Source organism: Ranitomeya variabilis, chromosome 6, assembly GCF_051348905.1.
Source record: "Ranitomeya variabilis isolate aRanVar5 chromosome 6, aRanVar5.hap1, whole genome shotgun sequence".
Lineage (NCBI taxonomy): Eukaryota > Metazoa > Chordata > Amphibia > Anura > Dendrobatidae > Ranitomeya > Ranitomeya variabilis.
This window is the reverse complement of record NC_135237.1, coordinates 435,089,479-435,114,822: the sequence shown is the minus strand read 5'-3', so window position 1 is coordinate 435,114,822 and position 25,344 is coordinate 435,089,479.

Sequence of the window (25,344 nt, the reverse complement as noted above, 5' to 3'; positions counted from 1 at the left end):
ATAGTAATTTGGAGCAGAAGGTTGAAGCTCAGCTTTATTTAGTTGAGGACAACACCAGGCAGGGGCACACAGACAGACAGACACCTTTAGTAGGCCGGAAAAGCCTATTGCATTTTTTAAAATGGTAATTTGGAGCAGAAGGTTGAAGCTCAGCTTTATTTAGTTGAGGGCAACACCAGGGAGGGGCAGAAGCCGTTAGTAGGCCCTAACCACCATTTTTTTTTTTTAAAACCACTTAATGAGAGCCGGAAGGTTGAAGCTCAGCTTTATTTAGTTGAGGACAACACCAGGCAGGGGCACACAGACAGACACCTTTAGTAGGCCGGAAAAGCCTATTGCATTTTTTAAAATGGTAATTTGGAGCAGAAGGTTGAAGCTCAGCTTTATTTAGTTGAGGACAACACCAGGCAGGGGCACACAGACAGACACCTTTAGTAGGCCGGAAAAGCCTATTGCATTTTTTAAAATGGTAATTTGGAGCAGAAGGTTGAAGCTCAGATTTATTTAGTTGAGGACAACACCAGGCAGGGGCACACAGACAGACACCTTTAGTAGGCCGGAAAAGCCTATTGCATTTTTTAAAATGGTAATTTGGAGCAGAAGGTTGAAGCTCAGCTTTATTTAGTTGAGGGCAACACCAGGCAGGGGCACACAGACAGACACCTTTAGTAGGCCGGAAAAGCCTATTGCATTTTTTAAAATGGTAATTTGGAGCAGAAGGTTGAAGCTCAGCTTTATTTAGTTGAGGACAACACCAGGCAGGGGCACACAGACAGACACCTTTAGTAGGCCGGAAAAGCCTATTGCATTTTTTAAAATGGTAATTTGGAGCAGAAGGTTGAAGCTCAGCTTTATTTAGTTGAGGACAACACCAGGCAGGGGCACACAGACAGACACCTTTAGTAGGCCGGAAAAGCCTATTGCATTTTTTAAAATGGTAATTTGGAGCAGAAGGTTGAAGCTCAGATTTATTTAGTTGAGGGCAACACCAGGGAGGGGCAGAAGCCGTTAGTAGGCCCTAACCACCATTTTTTTTTTAAAAAACCACTTAATGAGAGCCGGAAGGTTGAAGCTCAGCTTTATTTAGTTGAGGACAACACCAGGCAGGGGCACACAGACAGACACCTTTAGTAGGCCGGAAAAGCCTATTGCATTTTTTAAAATGGTAATTTGGAGCAGAAGGTTGAAGCTCAGCTTTATTTAGTTGAGGGCAACACCAGGGAGGGGCAGAAGCCGTTAGTAGGCCCTAACCACCATTTTTTTTTTAAAAAACCACTTAATGAGAGCCGGAAGGTTGAAGCTCAGCTTTATTTAGTTGAGGACAACACCAGGCAGGGGCACACAGACAGACACCTTTAGTAGGCCGGAAAAGCCTATTGCATTTTTTAAAATGGTAATTTGGAGCAGAAGGTTGAAGCTCAGCTTTATTTAGTTGAGGACAACACCAGGCAGGGGCACACAGACAGACAGACACCTTTAGTAGGCCGGAAAAGCCTATTGCATTTTTTAAAATGGTAATTTGGAGCAGAAGGTTGAAGCTCAGCTTTATTTAGTTGAGGGCAACACCAGGGAGGGGCAGAAGCCGTTAGTAGGCCCTAACCACCATTTTTTTTTTTTAAAACCACTTAATGAGAGCCGGAAGGTTGAAGCTCAGCTTTATTTAGTTGAGGACAACACCAGGGAGGGGCACACAGACAGACACCTTTAGTAGGCCGGAAAAGCCTATTGCATTTTTTAAAATGGTAATTTGGAGCAGAAGGTTGAAGCTCAGCTTTATTTAGTTGAGGACAACACCAGGCAGGGGCACACAGACAGACACCTTTAGTAGGCCGGAAAAGCCTATTGCATTTTTTAAAATGGTAATTTGGAGCAGAAGGTTGAAGCTCAGCTTTATTTAGTTGAGGACAACACCAGGCAGGGGCACACAGACAGACACCTTTAGTAGGCCGGAAAAGCCTATTGCATTTTTTAAAATGGTAATTTGGAGCAGAAGGTTGAAGCTCAGATTTATTTAGTTGAGGGCAACACCAGGGAGGGGCAGAAGCCGTTAGTAGGCCCTAACCACCATTTTTTTTTAAAAAAACCACTTAATGAGAGCCGGAAGGTTGAAGCTCAGCTTTATTTAGTTGAGGACAACACCAGGCAGGGGCACACAGACAGACACCTTTAGTAGGCCGGAAAAGCCTATTGCATTTTTTAAAATGGTAATTTGGAGCAGAAGGTTGAAGCTCAGCTTTATTTAGTTGAGGGCAACACCAGGGAGGGGCAGAAGCCGTTAGTAGGCCCTAACCACCATTTTTTTTTAAAAAAACCACTTAATGAGAGCCGGAAGGTTGAAGCTCAGCTTTATTTAGTTGAGGACAACACCAGGCAGGGGCACACAGACAGACACCTTTAGTAGGCCGGAAAAGCCTATTGCATTTTTTAAAATGGTAATTTGGAGCAGAAGGTTGAAGCTCAGCTTTATTTAGTTGAGGACAACACCAGGCAGGGGCACACAGACAGACAGACACCTTTAGTAGGCCGGAAAAGCCTATTGCATTTTTTAAAATGGTAATTTGGAGCAGAAGGTTGAAGCTCAGCTTTATTTAGTTGAGGGCAACACCAGGGAGGGGCAGAAGCCGTTAGTAGGCCCTAACCACCATTTTTTTTTTTTAAAACCACTTAACGAGAGCCGGAAGGTTGAAGCTCAGCTTTATTTAGTTGAGGACAACACCAGGCAGGGGCACACAGACAGACACCTTTAGTAGGCCGGAAAAGCCTATTGCATTTTTTAAAATGGTAATTTGGAGCAGAAGGTTGAAGCTCAGCTTTATTTAGTTGAGGACAACACCAGGCAGGGGCACACAGACAGACACCTTTAGTAGGCCGGAAAAGCCTATTGCATTTTTTAAAATGGTAATTTGGAGCAGAAGGTTGAAGCTCAGCTTTATTTAGTTGAGGACAACACCAGGCAGGGGCACACAGACAGACACCTTTAGTAGGCCGGAAAAGCCTATTGCATTTTTTAAAATGGTAATTTGGAGCAGAAGGTTGAAGCTCAGCTTTATTTAGTTGAGGACAACACCAGGCAGGGGCACACAGACAGACACCTTTAGTAGGCCGGAAAAGCCTATTGCATTTTTTAAAATGGTAATTTGGAGCAGAAGGTTGAAGCTCAGCTTTATTTAGTTGAGGGCAACACCAGGCAGGGGCACACAGACAGACACCTTTAGTAGGCCGGAAAAGCCTATTGCATTTTTTAAAATGGTAATTTGGAGCAGAAGGTTGAAGCTCAGCTTTATTTAGTTGAGGACAACACCAGGCAGGGGCACACAGACAGACACCTTTAGTAGGCCGGAAAAGCCTATTGCATTTTTTAAAATGGTAATTTGGAGCAGAAGGTTGAAGCTCAGCTTTATTTAGTTGAGGGCAACACCAGGGAGGGGCAGAAGCCGTTAGTAGGCCCTAACCAAAGTTGAAGGCCAAATGCAGTTTAATTTCTGATACTATAGGCCGAAAGCCAGAAGGTGGAAGCTCCGATTTAGACAGTGGAGGACAATTTGAATTAGGGACTGCAGACAGACTTAGTAGGCTGTCCCCTGTGGACCATGCATCCACCACATTAACCCATTGCGCCGTAATGGACACGTAATCTTCCGTGGCCATGCCTACAGGTCCATGCGTCTGTTGTCAGGTGCACCTTTGTACTCACAGATTGCCAGAGTGCATGGACAATGCGGTCTTCTACATGCTGGTGGAGGGTTGGGATGGCTTTTCTCGCAAAAGAAGTGTCGACTGGTTAGCTTGTAGCGTGGTACAGCGTAGTCCATCATGGCCTTATTAATAGTAAATAAAATATATAACTAGGCTCTATGAACTTTTAAATAGGTTCCAGGGGTACACGGGCAGCATTGGTGTGGTCAGTGGAGGAGTATTGCAAGTAGGGGCTGCAGACAGGCTATCAAAGGCCTAAAATAACAAACAGTAGGCAGTCATGGCAGTTTTACATCGGTTACATGGATACACAGGCAGGCACTCCAGGCAGCATTGTGGTCAGTGGAGGAGTATTGCAAGTAGGGGCCGCAGACAGGCTATCAAAGGCCTAAAATAACAAACAGTAGGCAGTCATGGCAGTTTTACATCGGTTACATGGATACACAGGCAGGCACTCCAGGCAGCATTGTGGTCAGTGGAGGAGTATTGCAAGTAGGGGCCGCAGACAGGCTATCAAAGGCCTAAAATAACAAACAGTAGGCAGTCATGGCAGTTTTACATCGGTTACATGGATACACAGGCAGGCACTCCAGGCAGCATTGTGGTCAGTGGAGGAGTATTGCAAGTAGGGGCCGCAGACAGGCTATCAAAGGCCTAAAATAACAAACAGTAGGCAGTCATGGCAGTTTTACATCGGTTACATGGATACACAGGCAGGCACTCCAGGCAGCATTGTGGTCAGTGGAGGAGTATTGCAAGTAGGGGCCGCAGACAGGCTATCAAAGGCCTAAAATAACAAACAGTAGGCAGTCATGGCAGTTTTACATCGGTTACATGGATACACAGGCAGGCACTCCAGGCAGCATTGTGGTCAGTGGAGGAGTATTGCAAGTAGGGGCCGCAGACAGGCTATCAAAGGCCTAAAATAACAAACAGTAGGCAGTCGTGGCAGTTTTACATCGGTTACATGGATACACAGGCAGGCACTCCAGGCAGCATTGTGGTCAGTGGAGGAGTATTGCAAGTAGGGGCCGCAGACAGGCTATCAAAGGCCTAAAATAACAAACAATAGGCTCATTGCAGTTTTACAGCGGTTACATGGATAGACGGGCAGGCAGCTTGGTGGTGAGTGGAGGAGTATTTAAAGTAGGGACCGCAGACAGGCTATCAAAGGCCTAACATAACAAACAATAGGCTCATGGCAGTTTTACAGCGGTTACATGGATACACGGGCAGGCAGCTTGGTGGTCAGTGGAGGAGTATTTAAAGTAGGGACCGCAGACAGGCTTCAAAGGCCTAACATAAGAAAATGGGCTGGCTGTAGGCACTTTATAATTGGTTCCAGGGGTACACGGGCAGCAGTGGTCTGGCCAGTGGAGGACTAGTGGAAGGAGGGACCGCAGACAGGCTTCAAAGGCCTAACATAAAAAAATGGGCTGGCTGTAGGCACTTTATAATTGGTTCCAGGGGTACACGGGCAGCAGTGGTCTGGTCAGTGGAGGACTAGTGGAAGGAGGGACCGCAGACAGGCTTCAAAGGCCTAACATAAAAAAATGGGCTGGCTGTAGGCACTTTATAATTGGTTCCAGGGGTACACGGGCAGCAGTGGTCTGGCCAGTGGAGGACTAGTGGAAGGAGGGACCGCAGACAGGCTTCAAAGGCCTAACATAAAAAAATGGGCTGGCTGTAGGCACTTTATAATTGGTTCCAGGGGTACACGGGCAGCAGTGGTCTGGTCAGTGGAGGACTAGTGGAAGGAGGGACCGCAGACAGGCTTCAAAGGCCTAACATAAAAAAATGGGCTGGCTGTAGGCACTTTATAATTGGTTCCAGGGGTACACGGGCAGCAGTGGTCTGGCCAGTGGAGGACTAGTGGAAGGAGGGACCGCAGACAGGCTTCAAAGGCCTAACATAAAAAAATGGGCTGGCTGTAGGCACTTTATAATTGGTTCCAGGGGTACACGGGCAGCAGTGGTCTGGTCAGTGGAGGACTAGTGGAAGGAGGGACCGCAGACAGGCTTCAAAGGCCTAACATAAAAAAATGGGCTGGCTGTAGGCACTTTATAATTGGTTCCAGGGGTACACGGGCAGCAGTGGTCTGGCCAGTGGAGGACTAGTGGAAGGAGGGACCGCAGACAGGCTTCAAAGGCCTAACATAAAAAAATGGGCTGGCTGTAGGCACTTTATAATTGGTTCCAGGGGTACACGGGCAGCAGTGGTCTGGTCAGTGGAGGACTAGTGGAAGGAGGGACCGCAGACAGGCTTCAAAGGCCTAACATAAAAAAATGGGCTGGCTGTAGGCACTTTATAATTGGTTCCAGGGGTACACGGGCAGCAGTGGTCTGGCCAGTGGAGGACTAGTGGAAGGAGGGACCGCAGACAGGCTTCAAAGGCCTAACATAAAAAAATGGGCTGGCTGTAGGCACTTTATAATTGGTTCCAGGGGTACACGGGCAGCAGTGGTCTGGTCAGTGGAGGACTAGTGGAAGGAGGGACCGCAGACAGGCTTCAAAGGCCTAACATAAAAAAATGGACTGGCTGTAGGCACTTTATAATTGGTTCCAGGGGTACACGGGCAGCAGTGGTCTGGTCAGTGGAGGACTAGTGGAAGGAGGGACCGCAGACAGGCTTCAAAGGCCTAAAATAACAAACAATAGGCTCATGGCAGTTTTACAGCGGTTACATGGATACACGGGCAGCTTGGTGGTGAGTGGAGGAGTAGTGCAAGGAGTGTCTGTCCCAGTACTCCCAAAATATAAATAGATGTTAATGTCTCGCAAAACAACCAAAACAAAAAAAAAGGTGGCATACTTAGGTACAGGGGTGGGCTCATCTGCTGAGTTTCTGACATAGTAATTTGGCAGTAACTATTTAATGGTGCCAATATAGGACACAGACACAGACTACTTTAAGTTGCATCATAGATGTCTACAAATTTGTATTGTCAGTGCCAGACATTGAATGATGTCAGCGAATAGACTAAAGATTGGTGGAGCTGTGCGACATAATTTTGCATGTGGTAGAGCATATTTTGAGCTGGGGTAGGGGGGAACTCTCTAGAGGCCGGCGGGACCGCCCCAGGGCCCCTCATGTTACAACGGTGTGTCTGACGTTGGGTGCGCACCACCACCGCCAGAGACACTACATTGTACTATGAGGGACCCAGTAGCAATGCCGTCAACCAAAAGCGAGCACACCCACCTCTTCAGACAAACAGCAGTCTCACGGGTGCTTGCGCCAAGTCGCGATACCACGGCCCCGTGTGGGGAGTTTGGCCATTTAGGGAGGTGTAAACATGTCGTATGCTGTACAATCAGCTGCAGCAAATTAGACATTAGAAAAGTAATTCACAGGCAAGAGCTTTTCATAGGAAAGCTAGGTGTCGGCCGGGCAAGGTGGGGCAAAAGATTTCGAAATCCAGTTGTGGTTCATTTTAATGAATGTTAGATCGTCAACATTTTGGGTAGCCAGACGAGTCCTTTTTTCGGTTAATATTGAACCTGCAGCACTGAATACTCTTTCTGATAGGACACTTGCTGCCGGGCAAGCAAGCTCCTGCAATGCATATTCTGCCAATTCTGGCCAGGTGTCTAATTTGGAGGCCCAGTAATCAAATGGGAATGACGGTTGAGGGAGAACATCGATAAGGGATGAAAAATAGTTAGTAACCATACTGGACAAATGTTGTCTCCTGTCACTTTCAATTGATGCAGCAGTACCTGTCCTGTCTGCGGTCATAGCAAAATCACTCCACAACCTGGTCAGAAAACCCCTCTGTCCAACGCCACTTCTGATGTGTGCACCCCTAACACTCCTAGTCTGCTGCCCCCTGGAGCTCGTGTGAGAACGATCACGTGCGCTGTGTGCTGGGAATGCCTGAAGCAAACGGTCAACAAGAGTTGATTGTTTGGTTGCTAATATTAGTTCCAAGTTCTCATGTGGCATAATATTTTGCAATTTGCCTTTATAGCGTGGATCAAGGAGGCAGGCCAACCAGTAATCGTCATCGTTCATCATTTTCGTAATGCGTGTGTCCCTTTTTAGGATACGTAAGGCATAATCCGCCATGTGGGCCAAAGTTCCAGTTGTCAAATCTCCGGTTGTGATTGGTTGAGGGGCAGTTGCAGGCAAATCTACGTCACTTGTGTCCCTCAAAAAACCAGAACCCGGCCGTGACACGCAACCAATTTCCTGTGCCCCCGGGAAAGGTTCGGCATTAAAAATATACTCATCCCCATCATCCTCCTCGTCCTCCACCTCCTCTTCGCCCGCTACCTCGTCCTGTACACTGCCCTGACCAGACAATGGCTGACTGTCATCAAGGCTTTCCTCTTCCTCTGGTGCAGACGCCTGCTCCTTTATGTGCGTCAAACTTTGCATCAGCAGACGCATTAGGGGGATGCTCATGCTTATTACGGCGTTGTCTGCACTAACCAGCCGTGTGCATTCCTCAAAACACTGAAGGACTTGACACATGTCTTGTATCTTAGACCACTGCACACCTGACAACTCCATGTCTGCCATCCTACTGCCTGCCCGTGTATCCTCCCACAAATAAATAACAGCACGCCTCTGTTCGCACAGTCTCTGAAGCATGTGCAGTGTTGAGTTCCACCTTGTTGCAACGTCTATGATTAGGCGATGCTGGGGAAGGTTCAAAGACCGCTGATAGGTCTGCATACGGCTGGTGTGTACAGGCGAACGTCGGATATGTGAGCAAAGTGCACGCACTTTGAGGAGCAGGTCGGAGAACCCAGGATAAGTTTTCAATAAGCACTGCACCACCAGGTTTAAGGTGTGAGCCAGGCAAGGAATGTGTTTCAGTTGGGAAAGGGAGATGGCAGCCATGAAATTCCTTCCGTTATCACTCACTACCTTGCCTGCCTCAAGATCTACTGTGCCCAGCCACGACTGCGTTTCTTGTTGCAAGAACTCGGACAGAACTTCCGCGGTGTGTCTGTTGTCGCCCAAGCACTTCATAGCCAATACAGCCTGCTGACGCTTGGCAGTAGCTGGCCCATAATGGGGCAACTGGTGTGCAACAGTGTCATCTGCCGATGGAGTGGTTGGCAGACTGCGTTCTGTGGAAGAGCTGTAGCTTCTGCAGGAGGACGAGGAGGAGGAGGAGGAGGGGGTGCGAACGCCTACAGCCAACTGTTTCCTAGACCGTGGGCTAGGCACAACTGTCCCTAAATTGATGTCGCCTGTGGACCCTGCATCCACCACATTCACCCAGTGTGCCGTGATGGACACATAACGTCCCTGGCCATGCCTACTGGTCCATGCATCTGTAGTCAGGTGCACCTTTGTACTCACAGATTGCCTGAGTGCATGGACGATGCGCTGTTTAACATGCTGGTGCAGGGCTGGGATGGCTTTTCTGGAAAAAAAGTGTCGACTGGGTAGCTCGTATCGTGGTTCAGCATACTCCATCAGGGCTTTGAAAGCTTCGCTTTCAACTAACCGGTAGGGCATCATCTCTAACGAGATTAGTCTAGCTATGTGGGCGTTAAAACACTGTGTACGCGGATGCGAGGATAAGTACTTCCTTTTTCTAACCAGAGTCTCATGTAGGGTGAGCTGGACTGGAGAGCTGGAGATCGTGGAACTTTCGGGTGTGCCGGTGTACATGGCAGACTGAGAGACGGTTGGAGACGGTATTGTTTCCGCCGGTGCCCTAGATGCAATATTTCCTCCTACAAAACTGGTGATTCCCTGACCCTGACTGCTTTTGGCTGGCAAAGAAACCTGCACAAATACTGCCGGTGGTGCGGAAAATGGTGGCCTTACAGTGACGGAAGGGATGTTGCGTTGCTGACTAGCTTCATTGGCCGAGGGTGCTACAACCTTGAGGGACGTTTGGTAGTTAGTCCAGGCTTGAAAATGCATGGTGGTTAAGTGTCTATGCATGCAACTAGTATTTAGACTTTTCAGATTCTGACCTCTGCTTAAGCTAGTTGAACATTTTTGACAGATGACTTTGCGCTGATCAGTTGGATGTTGTTTAAAAAAATGCCAGACTGCACTCTTCCTAGACTCGGATCCCTTTTCAGGGATTGCAGACTGAGCTTTAACCGGATGGCAACGCTGTGCTCCAACAGGTTTTGGCTTTGACACGCGTTTTGGGCCAGATACGGGCCCGGCAGATGGAACCTGTTGCGATGTTGATGCCTGCTGCGGCCCCTCCTCCACCTCCGCTTCTGAACTACTGCCGCCTGCACCCTGTTCCCCCAATGGCTGCCAATCGGGGTCAATAACTGGGTCATCTATTACCTCCTCTTCGAGCTCGTGTGCAACTTCGTCTGTGTCACTGTGTCGGTCGGTGGTATAGCGTTCGTGGCGGGGCAACATAGTCTCATCAGGGTCTGATTGTGGATCTGTACCCTGAGAGGGCAATGTGGTGGTCTGAGTCAAAGGAGCAGCATAGTACTCTGGCTGTGGCTGTGCATCAGTGCACTCCATGTCAGAATATACTTGTAATGGGCATGGCCTGTTAAATGTTTCACTTTCTAAGCCAGGGACGGTATGTGTAAAGAGCTCCATGGAGTGACCCGTTGTGTCGCCTGCTGCATCCTTCTCTCTTGTTGTAGTTTTTGCTGAGGAGGACAAGGAAGCGACTTGTCCCTGACCGTGAACATCCACAAGCGACGCGCTGCTTTTACATTTACCAGTTTCGGAAGAGGAGGCAAAAGAGCTAGAGGCTGAGTCTGCAATGTAAGCCAAAACTTGCTGTTGCTGCTCCGCCTTTAAAAGCGGTTTTCCTACTCCCAGAAAAGAGAGCGTTCGAGGCCTTGTGTAGCCTGACGACGAAACTGGCTCCACAGCTCCAGACTTAAGTGGAATATTTTTATCCCCACGACCACCTGATGCTCCACTACCACTACCATCATTACCAGCTGACAATGAACGCCCACGACGACCTCTTGCACCAGACTTCCTCATTGTTTTAAAATCTTAACCAAAGTAACTTTATTTGTTGCTGTCAAACAACTTACACGGTGAGCTATAACTTCAGTATGATTTCAATATCCCTTAACAGGTTGGTGAGACCACAAGGAAAATCAGGCACAATGTTACACACTCTGTTTTCTGTGGCACAAAATCACAGAGATGACACACACGCAGGACTGTCACTCAAGCACTAATGTCAATATTAATCTCCCACCTAATTTTTTTTTTTTTTTTCCTCAGGGAGACTTTAGAAACCAAATAATATAAAAAAAAAAAAAAAAAAAAAAGGCTTTCTATGGCCCACAATTAGAGAGAGAGAGGTGGCACACCCAGGAGTCAAGACTGGCGCACAAGCTGAAAGGGCAATATTACTCTCCCACTGTTTTTTTAAGTTTTTTTTTTATTTCAGGGAGACTTTAGAAACCAAATAATATTAAAAAAAAAAAAAAAAATAGGCTTTCTATAGCCCACTGAATGAGAGAGAGAGGTGGCACACCCAGGAGTCAAGACTGGCACACAAGCTGAAAGGGCAATATTACTCTCCCACTGTTTTTTTTTTTTTTTTTTTTTTTCAGGGAGACTTTAGAAACCAAATAATAAGAAAAAAAATAAATAAATAAATAGGCTTTCTATAGCCCACTGAATGAGAGATAGCACACACAGCAGTGGCACACAAGCCCTGACTGAGGCCAATATTTTTCTCCCACTGATTGATGTAGTGTTTTTGTGTTGAGGTAGATTTTAGAACACAAATCAAGGAAAAAAAAAAAAATGCTTTCTATGGCCCACTGAATGAGAGAGAAGTGGCACACCCAGGAGTCAAGACTGGCACACAAGCTGAAAGGGCAATATTACTCTCCCACTGTTTTTTTATGTATTTTTTGTTTTTTAAGGGAGACTTTAGAAACCCAATAATATGTAAAAAAAATAAATAAATAGGCTTTCTATGGCCCACTGAATGAGAGGGAGAGAGGTGGCACACCCAGGAGTCAAGACTGGCACACAAGCTGAAAGGGCAATATTACTCTCCCACTGTTTTTTTATGTTTTTTTTTTTCTTTTTCAGGGAGACTTTAGAAACCAAATAATATTAAAAAAAACAAAAAAAAAATAGCCTTTCTATGGCCCACTGAATGAGAGAGAGAGGTGGCACACCCAGGAGTCAAGACTGGCACACAAGCTGAAAGGGCAATATTACTCTCCCACTGTTTTTTTAGGTATTTTTTTTTTTTAAGGGAGACTTTAGAAACCCAATAATATTTAAAAAAATAAATAAATAGGCTTTCTATGGCCCACTGAATGAGAGGGAGAGAGGTGGCACACCCAGGAGTCAAGACTGGCACACAAGCTGAAAGGGCAATATTACTCTCCCACTGTTTTTTTATGTTTTTTTTTTTTTTTCAGGGAGACTTTAGAAACCAAATAATAAGAAAAAAAATAAATAAATAAATAGGCTTTCTATAGCCCACTGAATGAGAGATAGCACACACAGCAGTGGCACACAAGCCCTGACTGAGGCCAATATTTTTCTCCCACTGATTGATGTAGTGTTTTTGTGTTGAGGTAGATTTTAGAACACAAATCAAGGAAAAAAAAAAAATGCTTTCTATGGCCCACTGAATGAGAGAGAGGTGGCACACCCAGGAGTCAAGACTGGCACACAAGCTGAAAGGGCAATATTACTCTCCCACTGTTTTTTTATGTATTTTTTGTTTTTTAAGGGAGACTTTAGAAACCCAATAATATGTAAAAAAATAAATAAATAGGCTTTCTATGGCCCACTGAATGAGAGGGAGAGAGGTGGCACACCCAGGAGTCAAGACTGGCACACAAGCTGAAAGGGCAATATTACTCTCCCACTGTTTTTTTATGTTTTTTTTTTTTTTTTTCAGGGAGACTTTAGAAACCAAATAATATTAAAAAAACCAAAAAAAAAAATAGCCTTTCTATGGCCCACTGAATGAGAGAGAGAGGTGGCACACCCAGGAGTCAAGACTGGCACACAAGCTGAAAGGGCAATATTACTCTCCCACTGTTTTTTTAGGTTTTTTTTTTTTTTTCAGGGAGACTTTAGAAACCAAATAATATTAAAAAAAAAAAAAAAAAAAAAAAATAGGCTTTCTATAGCCCACTGAATGAGAGATAGCACACACAGCAGTGGCACACAAGCCCTGACTGAGGCCAATATTTTTCTCCCACTGATTGATGTAGTGTTTTTGTGTTGAGGTAGAATTTAGAACACAAATCACGGAAAAAATAAATAGGCTTTCTATGGCCCACTCAGTGAGAGATGGCACACACAGGGATGGCACTGTAGCAGAAATGCCAATCTTAATCTCCCACAAAAAAAACAAAAAAAAAACAGGGACTGTCCTACAATTACTATCTCCCTGCAGTAATCTAAGCCAGGTATGGCAAGCAGCAATAGGAGTGGACTGATGCACAAATTAAATAAAAAGTGTGGACAAACAAAAAAGATAGCTGTGCAGAAAGGAAGGAACAAGAGGATATGTGCTTTGAAAAAAGCAGTTGGTTTCCACAGTGGCGTACACACAGCAATACAGCTATCACGGAGCCTTCTAGGGCAGCCCAATGAGCTACAGCGCTGAGGGAAAAAAAAAAAAAAATAGCTTCCACAGTCCCTGCACACCGAAGGTGGTGTTGGACAGTGGAAATCGCTGCAGCACAAGCGGTTTGGTGGTTAGTGGACCCTGCCTAACGCTCTCCCTGCTTCTGACGAAGCGGCAGCAACCTGTCCCTAAGCTCAGATCAGCAGCAGTAAGATGGCGGTCGGCGGGAACGCCCCTTTATAGCCCCTGTGACGCCGCAGACAGCAAGCCAATCACTGCAATGCCCTTCTCTAAGATGGTGGGGACCAGGATCTATGTCATCACGCTGCCCACACTCTGCGTTCACCTTCATTGGCTGAGAAATGGCGCTTTTCGCGTCATTGAAACGCGACTTTGGCGCGAAAGTCGCGTACCGCATGGCCGACAAGCACAGGGGTCGGATCGGGTTTCATGAGACGCCGACTTAGCCAAAAGTCGGCGACTTTTGAAAATGATCGACCCGTTTCGCTCAACCCTAGTAGCCAATATTTGACCTAGGTTCTCATGTGGCATGATATTTTGCAGTTTTCCTTTATAGCTTGTATCCAGGATGCAGGCCAACCAGTTGTCGTCATCGGTCATCATTTTAACAATGTGGGGGTCCCTTTTTAGGATACGCAAGGCATACTCAGCCATGTGGGCCAATGTTCCAGGTGTCAATTAACTGTTTCTGCTGGGTTGAGGACCACTTTCTTGCAAATCAACATCACAAGTGTCCCGCAATAAACCTGTACCAGACCTTGCAATGCCACCAGTTTCTATTGCCACGTGAGAATCATCCTGCTCCCATACATATTCATCCCCATCATCCTCCTCCTCATCCTCTTCGTCCGCCAATTCGTCCTGGACAGTTCCCTGAGCACAGACAATGGCTGACTGTCATCAAGGCTTCCATCCTCCTTGGCTGCAGACGCCTGCTCTTTAATGTGCATCAAACTTTGCATCAGCAGACGCATAAGTGGGATGTTAATGCTTATGATGGCGTCGACCACTGCACACCAGACAACTCCATGTCTGCCATCCAAGTGCCTGCCCGTGTATCCTCCCACCAATTAATTACAGCACGCCTCTGTTCGCACAGCCTCTGAATTATGTGCAGTGTGGAGTTCCACCTTGTTGCAACGTCGATTATTAGGTGGTGCTGGGGAAGATTCAGCGATCGCTGATGGTTCAGCATACGGCTGGAGTGTATGGGCATCCGGCGGATGTGCGAGCAAAGTCTTCGCACCTTCAGGAGCAGGGCTGGTAACTTTGGATAATTTCTGAGGAAGCCCTGCACCACCAGGTTAAAGGTGTGAGCCAGGCAAGATATGTGTTTCAGTTCTGAAAGGGCTATGGCAGCCATAAAATTCCTTCGGTTATCAGTCACTGAATACCTTGCCTGCCTCAAGATGTACACTGCCCAGCCATGACTGAGTTTGTTGCTGCAAGTACTCCACCAGTACTTCCGCGGTGTGTCTGTTGTCGCCCAAACACTTCATTTGAAACACAGCCTGCTGACGCTTACCACTAGCTGTTCGATAATAAGACACCCCGGTTGCAACACTGGCAGCTGCGGATGGAGTGGTAGGGCGACTGCGCTCTGTGCACGAGCTTTCGCTTCTGGAGGAGGAGGAGGAGTGGCGAACGCCTTATGCCAACTGTTTCCTTAGACTGTGGGATAGGCTTAACTGTCCCACTATGGCTGCCCCCTGTGGACCCTGCATCCTACACAATAACCTAGTGTGCCGTGATGGACACGTAACGTCCCCGGCCATGCCTACTGGTCCATGCATCTGTTGTGAGGTGCACCTTTCCACTGACTGATTGACTCAAGGCATGGACAATGCGGTCTTTGACATGCTGGTGGAGGGCTGGGATGGCTTTTCTCGCAAAGAAGTGTCGACTGGGTAGGTCATAGCGTGGTACAGCATAGGCCATCAGATCTTTGAAAGCTTTGCTTTCAACCAAATGGTAGGGCATCATCTGTAATGAGATTAGTATAGCAATGTGGGCGTTCAAATCCTGTGTATGCGGATGAGAGGATGAGTACTTTCTTTTCCTAACGAGAGTCTCTTGTAGGGTGAGCTGGACTGGAGAGCTGCATATAGTGGAACTAGCGGTGGTGGTGGTGGTGGACATGGCGGATAGAGAGAGAGTTTGTTATGGTATTCTTGTTGTTGGCCTACATACAGTCTTTCCTACCAATAACCTTGTGATTCCCTGACTGCTTTGGCCTTACGACGATAACTCCACATTTGCTGCTGGTGGTGTCCTAACCAGTCGGCTTACAGTGAGGGAAGCAATGTAGCATTGCTGACTACCTTCATTCCGAGCAGGTGCACCAACGGTATGGGACGTTTGGTAGTTAGTCCAGGCTTGCAAGTGCATGCTGGTTAAATGTCTAAGCATGCACGTTGCATTTAAATTTTGAAGATTCTTCTCTCTGCTAAAGGTCTTTGAGCATTTCTTACAGATAACTTTTGACTGATCATTCTGATCTTGGTTAAAAAATTGCTACACTACACTCTTCCTACTATTGAAAACCTTTTCAGGCATTGTGCGCTGTGCTACTTTCACCGAATGGCCACGCTCTCCTAAATATGTTTTTGTTTTTCGCAAACATTTTTGGCCTGATACGGGCCTGCCAGATGACAGCTGTTGCAATGTAGATGGCTGCTGCGGATCATCCTCCTCCGCTTCTGAGCTAGTGGCAGCGGCACCCTCTTCCCCCAATGGCTGCCAATCTGGGTCAACAACTGGGTCATCTATCACCTCCTCCTCAATGTCATGTGCACCTTCCTCAGTGTCACCGTGTAAGGTGCTATAGCGTTCGGGACAGGGCACCATAGTCTCATCAGGGTCACATTCTGGCTCAGTAAACTGTGAGGGCAATGTAGTGATCAGAGTCAATGGAACAGCATCACATTCCAGCTGTGGCTTTGCATCAGTGCACTCCATGTCCGATTCTTCTTGTAATTGGCAGTGTACAATTTCCCTTTCTAACCCAGGCAGGGTATGTGTAAAGAGCTCCATGGAGTAACCTGTAGTGTCGCCTGATGCATCCTTCACTTTTGGTTTGGGAGAAGGAAACAAGGAAACGTCTTTTTCCTGACCGGGAGCATCCCATGACGACTGGTTGCTCTTACATTTAGAACTTTGGGAAGAGGAGGTGAAAGAGCTAGAGGGTGAGTCAGCAAGGAAAGACAACACTTTTTCCTGCTTTTCCGGCTTTAAAAGCTGTTTTCCTACTCCCAGGTAAGGGAGCCTTCGAGGCCTTGTGTAGCCAGACGATGACGCAGGCTGAACACCTCCAGCCTTAGGTGCTACTGTGCTTTTGCCACTACCACGAGATGCAGCACCACCAGCACCATCAGTACCAGCTGGCAACCCCCGCCCACGGCCTCTTCCACCAGACTTCCTCATTTTTTGGGTGGAGACACTGAACCACAACTCATATTACACCGTCATAATATGAGGGGCCCTGTGCCAGTACCGCCGCCCACGAGAGAGTGTTCCCCCCTCCAGCTTGAACAGTGCTCTACCAATGCAATACTACCTCTCCCAGCTCCACCACTGTGTAGTCTGTGCGGTTAAAACCTTAAATGGCACTGCCAATACGAATTATTTGAAATGATAGATGATAGTTAAAATATACAGGGGCCCTGGCATCCATTTAATACTTTGCGCCTACTACCACTGTCTTTATTATTTGGGCGTAATAACGGTGTCTGCCGCTGCTTCTTTTTTTTCCTTCACCGAACAAAGCTGAACTTCAACTGTTGTCCCGTTTCAAATATTAAACTGCATTTGGCCTACTTGTTGGGTTGGGGCCTACTAACGGTGTCTGCCGCTCCTTGGTGTTCTCCTGGTTTATTTTTCTTGCGCTTCAATCTTCAGGCTTTCGTTTAAATTTTTTTTATATTAAACTGCATTTGGCCTACTTGTTGGGTTGGGCCTAGTAACATTGTCTGCTGCCGCCTCTTGTTTTCCTCTACTAAACAAAGCTGAGCTTGAAGCTTCAGGCTTTCGGCCTGTAACAACAATATGAAACTACATTTGGCCTAGTTCTTGGTTTGGGCCTAGTAAGGTTGTCTGCTGCTGCCTCTTGTTTTCCTCTGCTACACAAAGCTGAGCTTCAATCTTCAGGCTTTCGGCCTATATTTAGAATATGAAACTGCATTTGGCCTACTTGTTTGGTTGGGGCTACTAACGGTGTCTGCCGCTGATTGTTGTTCTCCTCCACTGAACAAACCAATGCCGCCTGTTTACTCCTGTTACCAATTTTTAACAGCTTTTAGCCTACTTTTGTTTATTTTGGGCCTATATCTGTGTTTCCTCCTCATTCCTGCCCATTGTCCAGCCACTGCTAGATGAGTCTGCTGGTACATTGACACAGACCACTACATTCCCCTTTCACTCTACAGAGCCTGAATCTGACCCTGCTGAAACTCAGGTTCCCCTTCCCGCATACTATACCACCTTACATGGGGACAAAGAGGAAGGTGCAGATGAAAGTGCAGGTTCCTTCAACAGGTGGGGGGGCATACTCATTGGCGACGTCACTGGCACAGGGCCCCTCATAGTACGCAAAAGTGTCTCTGCCGGTGGGAGGCGCCCCCACTGTCAATCACAATGCCGTACTTTGAGGGGCCCTGTGCCAGTGGCAATGCGAACGAGTGTGCCCCCCCTGCTTGCTCATGATCACAGCACTTGCAAAGTTGAAATACTTACCTCTCCCTGCTCCACCGCTGTGACGTAGTCCGCGTTTCCTGGGCCCACAAAAAACTTGAGCCAGCCCTACTCCCCCCAGAACTGTTGCCAAGTGACCCCCAAATTTTCAATGGCTAACTATTATTATAAGGTAAATTAAGATTGACAAGCTTAAGTAACAAGAATTGATGTTTTTGGCATTAAAATGGGCTCTGTTGGTGTTTTTCTGTCCTCCACTCACTGCCGACTTTGATTCTCCATTGACTTGCATTGGGTTTCGTGTTTCGGTCGGATCCCCGAGTTTTCGAAATAATCGGCCGATTTCACCTGACCCGACTTTTGACAAAGTCGGGTTTCGCGAAACCCGACTCGATCCTGAAAAAGTAAAAGTCGCTCAACCCTAGTTGTCGTGACATGGACACCTCACTCATATGCGATTTTCATACTTATGGTCCTGTGACAACGAGCTTCTCTTCTGTTTCTCTCAGTTTTTCACTGAACATTGAGAGCATTAGGGAGAGGAGCTCGTTGGTACATGGCTAAGTGTGAAAATTGCATATGTTCTGAGGGGGGGGGGGGGGGGGGCGCCAAACTGAATTCTTGCCCCGGGTACCAGAAAACCTAGATACTCCTCTGACTCGAATCCCCGCCTCACATTTTTGGTGCCTATTTCACAGCCAATAAGCCTGCAGGGAATGCTTGCCTGTCACTGTAATACCGTAGCCATCTTGGTTGTGGTTGTGACTGGCTGATTGTTGAACATCAAGAGGGGTTATAAAAGAACAGGCACCGCCATGCCATTGCACAGTACAGATGAAGAGAGTACTTGTCTAGACCTGTGTGCACAGTATAATGAATGAGAGGCCTGTGGTATTGATACTGGTGCTAAAGCCTGAACAGCCCTTCTATGAGCTAATGGTTTGCTTTGCTGTTTGTATCACATACAATCTGCATTTGGCCTAGGGAGGGAGAGTGAATCGTTGGAGCAGGGAGAGTGGCTAAGTACAATCAGTAGACGGGTATTAGGGTTGTGCAGTCCATTGCCAAAGATATAGCTGCATCTTCTGGGGGGATGAAAATTGAATATATTTTGATCCATACAGCTCTGGCAAATATTAAGAGACCACATCAAAACCTTGTGATGGGCAGTCCAATCTCCAGACCTGAACCTCATTGAAAACCTCTGGAATGTAATCAAGAGGATGATGGATAGCCACAAGCCATCAAACAAAGAAAAACTGCTTACATTTTTGCTCTAGAAGCAGTGTGAAAGACTGGTGGAAAGCATGCCCAGACGCATGAAAGCTGTGATTAAAAATCATGGTTATTCCACAAAATATTGATTTTTGAACTCTTACGTGCTTTGTGTTACTTTTTTGTGTTATATAGCACTCATAAAAATCGTTAACATTTTTTTATGTGCTAAAATTCTTACCCATACACTATTCTGTGCTCTGGGATAATTTTTCTATATATATAATACTCCAAAAAGTGTTTAAAACTTTTGCAGGGTTGAATTTGTCACCCATACAGAATTACATGGTCTGTGGTACATTTCTGTGATTTTTAACACTGCAAAAAAGCGTTTAAAAAGTTATCTAGATTACATTTCTCATCCATACACTATTCAGTGGTCTGGAGTAAATTTCTGCAATATTATGAAATACAACAAAAAAGCATAAAAAAAGGCTGGATTACAGTTCTCATGCAAACACTTTCCCATGGTCTGTGGTTCATTTCTGTGATCAATCATACAGAAAAGAAACTTTAAAAACTTTTGCAGTCTTAAATTTCTCAGTAGAGGTAATTACATGAAATAAAATATAGCTTTAAATAGAACTCTTTAAAATATGCAGCCCTCTATCTAATAAGACCAATAAGGGTTTTGTGTCAAAATAGTATAAAGTCCCTTTACGAGTACATATATCTATACCTGTGTCACTGTGTATTAAGAACCCTAATACAGTATAACATAAACAAAGAAATATTTTCTTGTACCATAGCGTTTTGTCTAGAAAAACATGACTACCGTATTTTTCGGACCATAAGATGCACTTTTTTCCCAAAAAATTGTTTGGGAAAATGGGGGTGCTTCTTATGTTCGCGATATACTTACAAATCCGGTGGCGGTGGCAGCGGATGCCACCTGATGCAGCCTCACTTCCCAGGCTGGTGCGGCTGTGGCGGTGCAGCGGGGGCTCTGTGGTGTGGCGGTGGTGGGCCGTGCCCCGGGGCAGCGGCTCTCTGTGCTCTGTGGGGGCTCTGCCGGCATTTTATCAAAGCCCGGAGGCCCCTGCACATCCGTTGCTGCCCTGTTGCCGTGGCCTCTGGGAGCACGGCCTCTGAGAAGATGGCCACCGGGCCAGGGCGGCACATGCTCAGATTCAGTTCTCGTCCCAAGATCTCAGGACGAGATCTCATTGCCAAGATTTTAATCTGAGCATGCGCCGCCCCCAGCCCGGCAGCCATGCTCCCGGTTTTGACAAAATGCTGGTGGAGCTCCCCACGGAGCGCAGAGAGCTGCTGCTACTGCACCGGAGCACAGCCCTCCTGCCCCAGCACAGAGCACCAGCACAGAGCCCCTGCCAGAGCACAGAGCCCCAGCACAGACCCCCTGCCCCAACACAGAGCCCCAGCACAGAGCCCCTGCCCCAGCACAGAGCCCCTGCCCCAGCACGGAGCCCCAGCACAGAGCCCCTGCCCCAGCACAGAGCCCCTGCCCCAGCACAGAACCCCAGCACAGAGCCCCTGCCCCAGCACAGAGCTCCAACACAGAGCTCCTGCCCCAGCACACAGCCCCTGCTTCAGCACAGAGCCCCAGCACAGAGCCCCTGCCCCAGCACAGAGCCCCTGTCCCAGCACAGAGCCCCAGCACAGAGCCCCTGCCCCAGCACAGAACCCCAGCACAGAGCCCCTGCCCCAGCACAGAGCTCCAGCACAGAACCCCTGCCCCAGCACCGAGCCCCAGCACAGAGCTCTTGCCCCAACACAAAGCCCCTGCCCCAGCACAGAGCCCCAGAACAGAGCCCCAACACAGAGGCCCAGCACAGAGTCCCTGCTCCAGTACAAAGCCCCAGCACAGAGTCCAAGCACAGAGCCCCTGCCCAAGTACAAAGCCCCCAAGAGAGACCGGCGCACAGCCATAGAAATATACAATTTAAAGGGTGCAAATAGCAGTAGTAGTAGTACAATAAGAGAACAAAAGAGAAGGCACTGCTATAAAGAAATGCACACCATAAGTTTTATACAAACATACAAAACACTTTATTGGCATAAACAATAAAAACAATTAAAAACAATGTGTCACTGCGGACCATCTGGACAACCAATGTATATCTATATATACACCCAATAGTATGTAGCCTGTCAATAAATCACATATATATTTGGGTAGTTATAATAATAACAGCCTGCCTAGCGGCTCATGGGGAATCTAAATAACCGCAAAAAGGTCCCCATATATATAGTGGGACATGAATGCAAGCTATAAGGGTATAATACCCACAGCAATTACAACCCACCTATATACGACAAGCTGAGGTGTCCAGAGGACCGTGTGGACCGTGACCCCACGCGTATCGCCTCCCGGATGAGGCTTCGTCAGGGGAAGTACCTTGCTTACCAATATAACAGTGTATATATACACATGTATCATTATTGCCTTAAGCACCTACCGGTGTACAAAAATTCGTAGGACGGAAGCCAAGCCAGCGCTTCACTCCCCGCCGGAAGTGGCATGCCCCAGAAGGCCAAGCGGTAACAGCCATAGGGCGCCTGCGCGCGTAAAAGATAGACATCAGCATGGAATCGCGCATGCTCAGTAGAGTGCGAGGTACGGCGGAGCGTACTCAGAAGAATTGAAGAATAGAGTGCACGCAATCCAATGTACGTGCATGGACCTACAATTGGATCGCGTGTATACCATAGACACCAGAGAGGCATTATCAAAATGAAACAGAATAGAATAAATAAAGTAAGAAACAAACCTCGTAAGGGATAAAGGTGTTACGATAATTTGTATGCAACTCCATAGAATCCCAGCCAAAACCGCCAGGAAAGGAATACGATCTAATCAATTTCTATGTGTGAACACAATAGGAGAACAAAATACACGAATAAATAAGCCCACATACGAGGTGGATCATAAAGAGACAAGGGCACATGTGTACCCTGCATAGAAGTGGAGTAGGCGACCCCACTGCGTGCACCCGGGTGTAATTCCCGAGCATACGCAGATGGGGGGGCAAAGTAGAAAAATTTAAAATTTAGATTAAATAAAGGGCCCAAGTATGGTGATGTTCTAATAAGGACCAGAAGGCGTGTGGCGTGTTATACCCTTATAGCTTGCATTCATGTCCCACTATATATATGGGGACCTTTTTGCGGTTATTTAGATTCCCCATGAGCCGCTAGGCAGGCTGTTATTATTATAACTACCCAAATATATATGTGATTTATTGACAGGCTACACACTATTGGGTGTATATATAGATATATATTGGTTGTCCAGATGGTCCGCAGTGACACATTGTTTTTAATTGTTTTTATTGTTTATGCCAATAAAGTGTTTTGTATGTTTGTATAAAACTTATGGTGTGCATTTCTTTATAGCAGTGCCTTCTCTTTTGTTCTCTTCAAGTACAAAGCCCCAGCACAGAGCCCCAGCACAGAGCCCCTGCCCCAGCACAGAGCCCCAGCACAGAGTCCCTGCCCCAGTACAAAGCCCCAGCACAGAGTCCAAGCACAGAGCCCCTGCCCAAGTTCAAAGCTCCAGAACAGAGCCCCTGCCCCAGCACAGAGCCCCAGCACAGAACCCCTGCCCCATAACAGAGCCCCAGCACAGAGCCCCTGCCCCAGCACAGAGCCCTTGCTTCAGCACAGAGACCCAGCAAAGAGCCCCAGCACAGAGCCCCTGCCCCAGCACCGAGCCCCTGCCCCAGCACAGAGCCCCTGCCCAGCACCGAGCCCCAGCACAGAGCTCTGGCCCCTGCACAGAGTCCCTTCCCCAGTACAAAGCCCCAGCCCAGAGCCCTTGCCCCAGCATAAAGCCCCAGCACAGAGCCCCAGAACAGAGCCCCAGCACAGAGCCCCATCCCAGCACAGAGACCCTGTCCCAGCAAAGAGACCCTGCCCCAGCAGTGCCGCCACCCCTGCCCCAACACAGAGCTGCTGCCACCGCACCGGCTTGAGATGAGATTTCCTGGATGCCACCGCACCAGCCTGGACCACCGGATGACTCCTGTGACCACTTCTTCACCTGTGCTGATCCCTTCACTGGTAAGCTGAATTCGGACTATAAGATGGACCCCCATTTGACACACTTTTTTTTCCCCTATTTTCCTTTTGAAAATTTGGGATGCATCTTATGGTCTGCTGCATCCTATAGTCCGAAAAATACGGTAATTCTTGATATACAAGAATGCTAGATACAGAAATAAAGGAACAATCTCATCCGATTGCTTTTATAGGTTGGACCAGGCCGTGTTCCAATGTAGATGAGGATCCTAGTAGTCCAAAGAAGGAGGGGCTAGATTCTTTGCCACACATTACCTAACCACAGAGGATTTAACGGAGTCCATGGTTGAAAAGCCTCAGATTGCTCCCGATGCACTTAATTTCATTGGAGCACATGGTGAGGGATACTGCACACAGCGGCATCGGAAGAAATGCAGGTTGGTCTGCTGATGCACTCCACTGTTGGAGCGCACGCAGACCCTAGAAGTCAGGCAGGCTTGCTGACTGTTCGCATCACCACTGGAGTGCACTGGAAATAATAATCTCATTATCATAAAGGTGGTTTATTTAATATCCATTGCTGCCAACTATTCAGATCAGACTTACCATTTCTGCACATAGGATGGGCATGTATACATCATTCTTTGTTCTATTTGATCTCCCCTACTGATCTCCCCTGATGATTTGAAAAATGAAACGCGTCGCGAGCAATCTGGGGCTTTTCAAGTATGGATCCAATTGAATCCTCTGTGGTTGGGTAATGTGTGGCAAAGAATCTAGTCCCCCTTCTTTGTACTACTAGGATCCTCATCTACATTGGAACACACAACCTGGTCCAACCTACCAACTGGGTTAGATTGTTCCTTTATTTCTGTATCTAACATTCTTGTATATCAAGGATTAGTCATTTTTTTCTAGACAAAACTATATGGTGCAAGACAAATTTTTTGTTGTTTTGGTATACTGTATTTGAGTTCTTAATACACAGTGACACTCATAAAGGGACTTTATACAATTTTGACACAACCCCCCACCCCCTTTTATGTGCAGGAGGACAATTATTTCAAGATACAGGTCACTATACCCTTGTGCTGACTTATAGGTGATTTTGTGATTGTTTGTCTTGTACTGTCATTGGTCTTATTAGACAGAGGGCTGCATATTTTAGAGTTCTATTAAAAGTTATATTTTATTTCATGTAATTACCTCTACCTTGCAGATCTCACACCTATTTTGATTGGTAGCCGCACACAATTGTTATTCCTAAATTTTTCAGCCATACAGTGTCATGTGTTCTGTGGTACATTTCTGTGGAATCTAACAATTCAAAAAAGAGATAAAAGAATTGGCTGGATTACAGTTCTTATTCATACACCATTTTGTGGACTACATTTCTGTGATCTATAAATTTGAAAATATCTTACAAATTTTTTGCAGGCTTAAATTTATCAGCCATACAGTATTGCGTGTTCTGGTGTACATGTCTCTGATATACAACACTCCAAAAGCGTTTCAAAATTTTGCTGTGTTAATTTTTTCATCCATAAACTATTACTTGTTTTGTGGCACATTTCTGTGGCACATAACACTTCAAAAAAGAGTTGAAACATTTTTCTGGTTTGAATTTTATTGTCATCCATACACTTTTGTGTTCCTTCTGTTTCATTATGGTGGTATTAAAAATTGCACTAAACAGAAAAATAACAGGATTCAATCAAAAATCTTTAAAAAATTACTCAAATATATTCATTGAAGCTGCATACAATAAAGGAGCCAAACTCATGCAGTGTTATTGCCAGATGAACAATAATAAAAATAAATACATTAAAAAAAATGAGATTTATGTTTTAACAACATTTAAACAAGCACATTTGGGAATTAAACATTGGCGCAGATGCCTCCTGCCCTGCACCTATCCTTGTACATTCTGACTTACCATCTTCAGCTAATTCCAAATCCCCGTTCCGACACAGCATTAACCTGTCCCTACACCAGGACTTGGAACCAAAGAGAAAGTTTGCAGCTAACCACGCACAGGTCCAAATACTAAACGGACATATTTCCAGGCTGCTTACTGTTGCTTTTCTGTCTTTTTGACATGGAGGATTTCCATCGACTCATGGTGGCAGCTGTCCCTCGGTACTCAGTCCCCAGTCACCACT